Raw genomic sequence first — 9275 nt, 5'->3', positions numbered from 1 at the left:
TAGCAAGATTGGAATTAGTGTTAGGGACGCTAGTTGGTGGTCATAGTGCTTGTATTAGAACTGGCGTTTGAACCCAGGTTTTGTTGCCACTGAAGATTGTGTGCTTAATTATATAATTCACTGTGCATCAGAATCACCTGGGGAACTGCTCAAACTATAAATGCCTTGACTGCACATTTATGGATTCTGATTCCAAAAGTTTGAGATAGTACATAGACATCTATATGTTTTAACAAGTTACCCAGTCATTCAGATGTTATTAGATGTTTTTAGATGTTCACCAGAGTTTGAAAATCATTGCTTTGGAGTTTGAAAACCATTGTTTTGGACAACACTTCTGTGCTTTATGAGTTTCAGTTTTCATGCATTGTACTATGCTGTGTTTCAGATTTTATGTGCTCTTAAATCAAGGGCACTAGGGAAGTGCCCTTAATGACCATTTCGTCTAATTTCCTACCCAGTTATTCCTTTTTCCTCTTTCTCTGGCTAGAGGAGCTGAATAGTGAGACACTGCCACCCCAGTGCTGTTGCTACTTTTTTTTTTTTTAATTTCAATAATTTCCAAGTATCTGGTTGACTTCCTGTAGTAAAAGCTACACTAAGTTCATGGGCTGGAAGGGCCTTCTAAGGAGTTGGATGTAATCTCTCCTCAAATTTTACTTATTGTTCAAATTAGTAGTTTGATATTTAAGTATATGTTGCCTTATAACCTCTCATTCTGCTTTTAAAATCTTATTGTATACAAACTTAATGATAGAAACAATGTTTTACTTCTTGTTTCTCCTACTGCATCTTAGCATGGTGTTTTCCACCTCTTCTGTACCCAGTAGTTTGTTGAATGGATGTGTGCTTCACTGTACATTGCTAAGTCTTCTTAGTTTTTTATGTTTGTTTCTTAAATCACGTGTGTCCCCTGAAGTAATCTGTTCTAGCTCAACTGATAATAATTAGATACCTTCTGTAGTTGTAAAGAGAATGATTGTATTGAGCTGGTACAATCTTTGTTTCCTGAGTAAAATTAAACATGGTTTCTGTATAGGCCAAAGAATGTTTTTAACCATTTTTTAAAAACTATCTTTTAAAAACTTTTAGTAATCTGTAAGCCCCCCTACAAGAAAAAAAACACGTATTTCAAAGGTATATCTCAGGATCATCTTAGATATAAACAGATAAGCACTGCATATAGGAGTATAGGTACAAAATTTTTACCAAGTTTTACGAAGCATTTTGTCAAAATTATTTGTCATGTTAATGTAATTCTTATTTCAAATTATAAAATTTTATGAGTATTTGTACAAATGACTATATAAGTGGTATTTTAAAATTCTCAGACCCTTGTACCTCTTAAGGACTAAAACTATTTTGAATTCATTTGTATTTTTTTGTGTTGTTTTTTGTAGTCAGTGTGTATTATTTTGTACTTATTGAAAGTCTAGTCTCTGTAACTAACAGTTACTAAACATAATTTCATTATCAGGTGTAATTACAGTAACCTTTTTATTTGCATTACAGTGTTTCCAACAAAAAAATCAAGCTAATTCTACTTGTTCAAATTACTAATCAAATTACTAAAAAAAGAATATTTTATTCTTGGGGAAGTAGAAAAAGGGACTTTTAGAGTTTTGCTACTTGAAAATTCACAAAGTTTTATTTCATCCTGCTATATCTAGAGTTTATGAGTAGGCAGAACTGAAGAATTGCCAGTTCCTTTCAGCCACCTGCCATCAGGTGCCAAATACCCAACTCACCTTATGCCAGGTGCAACTAAAATCTAGCATGAACAGATTCATCTACTGGTTTTAGTAGAAGCCAAGTGATGGCTGAATCAGATGGTAGGGAGATATAATCTTGGGATCATACTGAAGCTGCCCCAAGTCTTATTTTGGCTGGGATTTACAAGGGGAATATTGAATTTCAAGTGAATTCTACTAAATGGTGTACAAAGGACAATCACTTATACGAATAAATATTTCTATCACTTATAATTTTGTCTTAGAGAAATAAGACTTCTTTATTCATTTATCAAGTGAAATTTGAAAAGCTATCATTTTAAGAAAATATATTTGGTCTCTAGGTTTCTTACATGTCAAAGAGCTATTGCCGGGCTTCCCTGGTGGCGCAGTGGTTGAGAGTCTGCCTGCCGATGCAGGGGACACGGGTTCGTGCCCCAGTCTGGGAAGATCCCACATGCTGCGGAGCGGCTGGGCCCGTGAGCCACGGCCGCTGAGCCTGTGCGTCCGGAGCCTGTGCTCCACAACGGGAGAGGCCCGTGTACCGGAAAAAAAAAAAAAAAAAAAAAAAAGCTATTGCCAATAATTCAAAATCTCATTTAGGCTCAGATCTTATTTCATAAACTCATTCATTTCATTTTATCCTTAGCCTTCTGTTACTCATGATACACTTTTTCTTTTTTTTTTCTCCCCTTCATTCCTCAAAGTAGCCTTCTGTTACTCTCGTGATATACATATTCTTTTTTGGTCTCCTTGGGTAACCTTAACTACTATACTGCTTTAAGCTCATGGTGCCCACATTTTTATTTTCAGCTGAGACATTTTTTTCTAAGTTTTTGGTCTGCATATCTAAAAGCCTCCTAGCTATATATGCATATTAATGTCATTCAGGCAACTCAACTTTAACATGTCCAAAATTGAGGTTTTCCTCCCACAAAACAAGCAATTGTCTCCTGTAGCCTTGCCTTGGTAAATGGCTTCATCCTCCGCCTAGACTCTGAAATGAGAGACTTGATTGGGATTCCTAGTTTTGTCTCTTTCCATTATCTAATTATCTAGTGGGTCACCAAGTTCTCTTAGTTCTAACTTTTAATTTTTCCTTTCCTCTCTTTCTTTACTGCTATTTCCTTAATTCAGCAACCTCTCCCTCTCAAAGTTTGTTTAAAATTTGATATATGATACATTTAAATACATAATGAAGTTTAATATGTAATTATAAAATAAATATCCATGTAACCAACACCTTTAAAACACCCTCTCCACCTATTGTCTCTTTCCTGTCTTCTCTATCCCTATTTCCAAGTGTCCTTTCCTTTGTTTTGTTTTGTTTTTGTTTTTTGGCCTATATACATTCTGAATTATGTATGTATAAAATTTCTGAAGTACAAATTGACAGTGTCTTCAGTCTTGTCATATTCCCTACTTCCACCCCTAGTATATCTTTCACTTTGCATGATGGAGTGATTAATCATTTTACTCAGGCCTGAAACCTATCTGTGGCTTATCATAGCTTGGTTTCTTACTACTTAATGCCCTTGGTAACCTGGCTTTTCTAAGTCTCCTTTGCCATACTTCTCTCTTTTCCTCCAGTTTTTATCTGAACTGCTAGTTTTTACTCCTACACTTGTTCCATTCTCTCTCTATCTAGTTCACTCCTCCTCCCCTTTAAAGACATGTATGATTTTGCTGTTTGGGGGAAACTTTCTTCTGTCTGTTCCTCTTCTTTTTGTTCCTGTAGCGTCTGTGTATGTATATTCTGTAGCATTTTATTACTGTAGGATAATAATGCTATGGTTGGTTTACTTCTCTGTCTCTTACCTTTGATGGTAAGCTCTTTATGGCTTATTTTTCCTTTACTTCTTTCTTCCCCAGTTTCTTATGTGGTATCAGGTACATAGTGGGTGCTCAATAAATATTAAATAATTCACTGGATTAATTTCCATGTCTATTTCTACCTTGTGTACACCAGTGTTGACTCTGGGTGATGGATAGGCATCTCAAATTTGACTATTAACTCTGAAAATGTCCCTTGTTTTCATACTGAACTATCTCTAGTTTTCAAATCACATCACGTATAGTCTTCCCTCCATGTCTTGGCACGTAGTAATCCTTCTTTCTGGAAGCTCCTTCCCTTTTCTCCTACCTGAAAAACACTTTTTTTTTTAGTTGGAGTATAATTGATTTACAAAAAAACCCTTCATTTTTGAGCCAATCTTCATGTTCCCAAAGCATGGTACATTCAAAGCTCTAGTTAATTGCTATAAATCTTTGCAGGTCTGAGTCTGCTACTGGACTGATCCCTAAATATCAGACATGTTTCCATTTACATCTATATTTCCAGTGTATGGCAAGTGCATGGCATGTAATATGTAGCTACTCAGGCAGAGTTAGAGGAAAGTATATGTAGATTTTTAAATAGCGTTTTTATGTCTCTTCCACCTCTCCATCAAAATCAGCAGCAGATGTTCATAGAGAACAACTTGGCATGGCAATGAATGTTTTCATGATGCCAGTAGCAACATTTTCTAACTGCTTACAGAAATGCAGCATTAAATTAAAAAAGGAAAGTGAATTTTTATTTCTATTTACAGATAGTTCAAATCTTTAATAGAAAGTAAATTATATGAATATAATGTAATTAACTGAGAAAATAGGACACAAACTAGTGCTGCCTTAGCCCAGTGGCCTTCCAAATATTTTTGCTTGTGTATTCTCTAAATAATTTTGTAAGATGTTGTACTTCTTTTTGTGTTTTAAGTTGATGGCATCTGAATTTTTTTGTCAAGGGCTAGATAATTACAAAGTATCTGATTTCTAGATTGTGGTGTATTATGATTATGTTTTACTTTTATCAAAACCTTGGAGTTTTTGCTTATTAATTGAAATAAATAAACTTGTTCCTATACAGCCCTGTGACGACTATCTTGTTTCTTAATTGTAATTCTGTGACAGATAAGGCATGGGGTTTTGCTGTTAAGAAATTAAGCACAACCCTCTTCAGAATTTCTTACCAAACTTCTTTTTGCTTTACTCTTAAGAGACTTTCAGGATTAATGTATTCTCAGATTGCATTTTCCCTTTTGGCATGCCTGCCAAAGATTTTTATACCCAGGGAAATACCCTATAACAAGACTGGGATGGCTGAGAAAAATATTTTACTTTGTTCAGGTGGGAGAAAACTGTGAAAAAAGAGTTGGTTAAGGAAAATTTTGCAGGACACAGACTTGTTCTTAGGTAAATCAATTTTTGGAAAGAATACACATGGCAGGTGAAGGTTTGAAGAGTGATAGGACTTTAAACCTCTTTCTGGGCCATGGACCCTTAAACAATCTAGTGGACCTGTTCTCAGTAACATTTTAACAGCTTGTCAGTTTCTTTCTACAGAAGCCTCTGGGATTCTGATTGGACTGCATTGAGTCTATAGATTGATGCGGAAAATTGACACCTTAACAATATTGAGTCTTTCATTTCCTGTACAAGTTTTTAAGTCATCTTCAATGTTTTGCAGAAATTTTTGTTATTTGCATTGTACAAGTCTTTGTGTCTTGTCAAATTTATCCATAGGTACTTCACATCCTTGAAATGGTATTTTTTTTAATTTGCTGTGTTTATTGTGTTTGTTTGCATCAATATTTGTCCTTTACATTTTTTACTTTCTTTGCAAAATTTTTCTAGTTCCTTAAGTTTTTTTTTTTAGCGGCATTTTTTTTTCTTCTCTAGTTGCAGTGAGCGGGGGCTACTCTTTATTGCGGTGCGCGGGCTTCTCACTGTGGTGGCTTCTCTTGTTGTGGAGCACGGGCTCTAGGCATGTGGGCTTCAGTAGTAGCAGCACGCAGGCTCAGTAGTTGCGGCACGTGGGCCCCAGAGCATGCGGGCTTCAGTAGTTGCAGCACATGGGCTCAGTAGTTGCGGTGCACGGACTCCAGAGCACAGGCTCAGTAGTTGTGGTGCTCAGGCTTAGTTGCTCTGTGGCATGTGGGATCTTCCTGGACCAGGGATTGAACCCATGTCCCCTGCATTGGTAGGCGGATTCCTAACCACTGTGCCACCAGGGAAGTCCCTGTGTGCATCCTTTAAGAGTGAAGTCTCTGTTTCCCTCAGTCCTGTGGAGCTCCTGCAGTTGAGCCCTGCTCGCCTTCAAAGCCAGATGCTCTGGGGGCTTCTCTTCCCAGTGCCAGAGCCCTGGGCTGGGGAGCTGATGTGGGACTCAGAACTCTCACTCCTGTGGGAGAACCTTGGTAATATAATTTTTCTCCAGTTTGTGGGTCGCTCCCCCAGGGTGGTATGAGATTTGATTATGTCGTGAGTCTGCTCCTCTTACCAGTCTCATGGTTCTGTCTTTATGTCTTTAGTTATAGAGGATCTTTTTGGGTAGGTTTCAGTCTTTTTCAACAGTGGTTGTGTAGATTGTTGTGATTTAGGTGTGCTCAAGGGAGGAGGTAAGCTTAGGTTCCTTCTACTCCACCATCTTGGCCACTCCTCCCTTCAAAATGGTATTTTTGAAATTTCAGTGTTCAGTTGTCTGTTTCTAGAATATAAGAATAGTCTTTTTTAAAAAAAGTATTGTTTTTGTATTCTGCCATCATGCTAAACTCACATATTAATTCCAGTAGCTTTCTTGTGGATTACTTATGACTTTCTCTGTACATGATCATGTTGTTGAGAATAAAGAATTTTACTTCTTCCTCCCAGTATGAATGTCTTTTATTTTGTTTTCTTTTTTGCTTTGGCTAGGACCTCCATTAGAATAGTGAATAGAAGTGGTAAAAGTAGATATCCTTACTTTGTTCCCTAATTTAGGGAGAAAGTGATTAATCTCTTATCTTTAAACATGATATTAGCTATAGGTATTCAAAGGTGCCATTTATGAGGTTGAGGAAGTTCCTTTCTGTTCTTAGTTTGCTGAGAGTTTTTATTGTGAATGAGTATTGAATTTTTATCAAAAAATTTGTTCTGCCTTTACTGAGATGATCATGTATTTTCTATTACCCATTATTCAGTTAATATGGTGAATGACGTGGATTTGTTTTTGAGTGTTAAATCAATGCATTCCTGAGATAAATTCCACTTGGTTGTGGGGTTGGATTTGTTGGATGTGCTAATGTTTTGTTAAGGATTTTTACCTGTTGATGATGCATATTGATATGAAGTTTTCTTGTGTCATTATTTGGTGTTGGTATCAGGGTTATACTGACTATAGAACATCAAAGTGTTCTATTGTCTTCTATTTTCTGGAAGAGCTTATATGGATCTGGAATTATTTCTTCCTTAAATGTTTGATAATATTCAGAAGTGAACCCCTCCGAGCCTGGAGTTTTCCTTGTGGTGAGAGTTGTAGTTATGAATTGCATCTCTTTTTTTCTTTTTTCTTTTTTTTTTTTGCGGTACACAGGCCTCTCACTGCCACGACCTCCCCTGCCGCAGAGCACAGGCTCCAGATGCGCAGGCCCAGCGGCCACGGCTCGCGGGCCCAGCTGCTCCGCGGCACGCGGGATCCTCCGGGACCGGGGCACGAACCCGCGTCCCCTGCATCAGCAGGCAGACTCTCAAGCACTGTGCCACCAGGGAAGCCCTGCATTTCTTTTAAATAGGATTATTCTGACTTTCTCTTCAGTTATGGTAGTTGTACCTTCCAAGGAATTTTTTCACTTTATCCAAGTTGTTGAATTAATTGGCTGGCATAAGATCATCCATAATATGATATCTGATTTGTTTAGAATCTTTAGGCTCTATATAGGATTAGCATCCGTAGGATTTCTTCTGTTTCTGATATTGGTCATTTTGTGTTTTTAAAAGTTTTCTTAATGTAGCTACAGGTTTATCTTTAAAAAAAAAGAAAGAGCATGGCTTCATTGATGTTTCTTTTTCATTTTTCTATTTAATAGAGTATTAAATTACATTAAATTCAGTCGTTCCATTGATTTCTACTCTTTTTTTTTTTTTAATAGATTTATTTATTTTTGGCTGCGTTTGGTCTTCATTGCTGCACGCAGGCTTTCTCTAGTTGTGGCAGCCAGGGCTACTCTTCATTGCTGTGTGCAGGCCTCTCATTGCAGTGGCTTCTCTTTGTTGCAGAGCACAGGCTCTAGGCGAGCGGGCTTCAGTAGTTGTGGCACACGGGCTTCAGTAGTTGTGGCTCGCAGGCTCTAGAGCGCAGGCTCAGTAGTTGTGGCTCACAGGCTCAGTTGCTCCGTGGCATGTGGGATCCTCCCAGACCAGGGCTCAAACCTGTGTCCCCCGCATTGGCAGGTGGATTCTTAACCACTGCACCACCAGGGAAACCTGATTTCTACTCTTTATTTCCTTCTTTTTACTTATTTTGAGTATAATTTTCTCTTTTTTTCCTAGCTTCCTAAGATAGAAGCTTATACCATTGATTTTGGTTTTTTTTTTTTAATAAACATTTAAAGCTATAAATTTCCTATGGGGCACTGCTTTGCCTACATACCACAGATTTTTCGTTTTCATTCACTTCAAAATATTTAAAAATTTTCTCTGTGATTTCTTTTTTAGCCCTTGGGTATTTAGAAGTATTGTTTAATTTCCAGATATTTGCATTTTTCTAGATATTTATCTATCACTGACTTCTAGCTTAATTTCATTGTGGTCAATGAACATATTTTGTATTATTTCAGCAGGTTTAAGTATTTTGAGACTTGTTTTATGGCCCAGCATATAGTCTATCTTAGTGAATATTCCATGTACATATGAAAACAAAACGCATTCTGCTTTTGTAGAGTGGAGTGTTTTAGGTCAGGTTATTTGTTAGTGTTGTTCAAGTCTTCTACGTCCTTATTGATTTTCTGTCTACTTGGTCTATCTGTCCATTTGCTACTGAGAAAGGACCCATGAAGTCTCCAACTACACTTGTGGATTTGTCTATTTCTTCTTTCAGTTCTGTCAGTTTTTGCTGCATTTATTTTGAAACTCTCTTATTTAGTGTGTACACTAAATAGGATTGTTATGTCTTCTTGAGAGTTTAGGATTGTTATGTCTTCTTGAGAGTTGACAACTCTGTCATTATGAAGTGCCCCTCTTTGTCTTGAAGCCTGTTCTGCCTGTTATTAATATAGCCACTCTAGCTTGTATGTTTTCACATTTTTTTAGTTTTAAATCATCTTGTAAAGTGTGTTTAAAGTGGGTTTCTTATAAACAGCATACGGTTGGGTCTTGCTTTTCTAATCTAGTTTGATAGTCTCAGCCATTTAACTGGAATTTTAAATCATTTACATTTAATGTAATTATTTATATGGTTGGATTCAAACTTATTATTTGCTATTTATTTTCTGTTTTTCACATTTGTTCTTTGTTCCTTTCTTTTCCTACTTTTTTTTTATTAATTCAATTTACTTTAGGATTGCATTTTATTTCCATTGTTAGCTTTTTAGCTTTGTCTCTTTATTATTTTAGTTATTACTCTGGGGTTTATAATATGTCTTAAATATGCCACAGTCTACCTTCAAATGATGTTGTACTACCTCACATATAAGAATATTTCAAAAATATACTTCCATTTCCCCCTCTCTTTTTTTTTTTATAAATTTA

At 36.5% G+C, this 9275-nt stretch overlaps 1 protein-coding gene across 3 annotated transcripts in view; it reads left to right on the top strand.

Moving 5' to 3' along the window:
• The window catches only part of SCYL2 (SCY1 like pseudokinase 2), a 58411-nt gene that overhangs the window by 2418 nt on the left and 46718 nt on the right, over positions 1 to 9275 (top strand). The window lies entirely within an intron of this gene.

This window comes from Lagenorhynchus albirostris, chromosome 11 (assembly GCF_949774975.1).
Source record: "Lagenorhynchus albirostris chromosome 11, mLagAlb1.1, whole genome shotgun sequence".
Lineage (NCBI taxonomy): Eukaryota > Metazoa > Chordata > Mammalia > Artiodactyla > Delphinidae > Lagenorhynchus > Lagenorhynchus albirostris.
The sequence above is the reverse complement of the archived record's forward strand: the minus strand, read 5'-3'. Positions and strand labels throughout refer to the sequence as shown.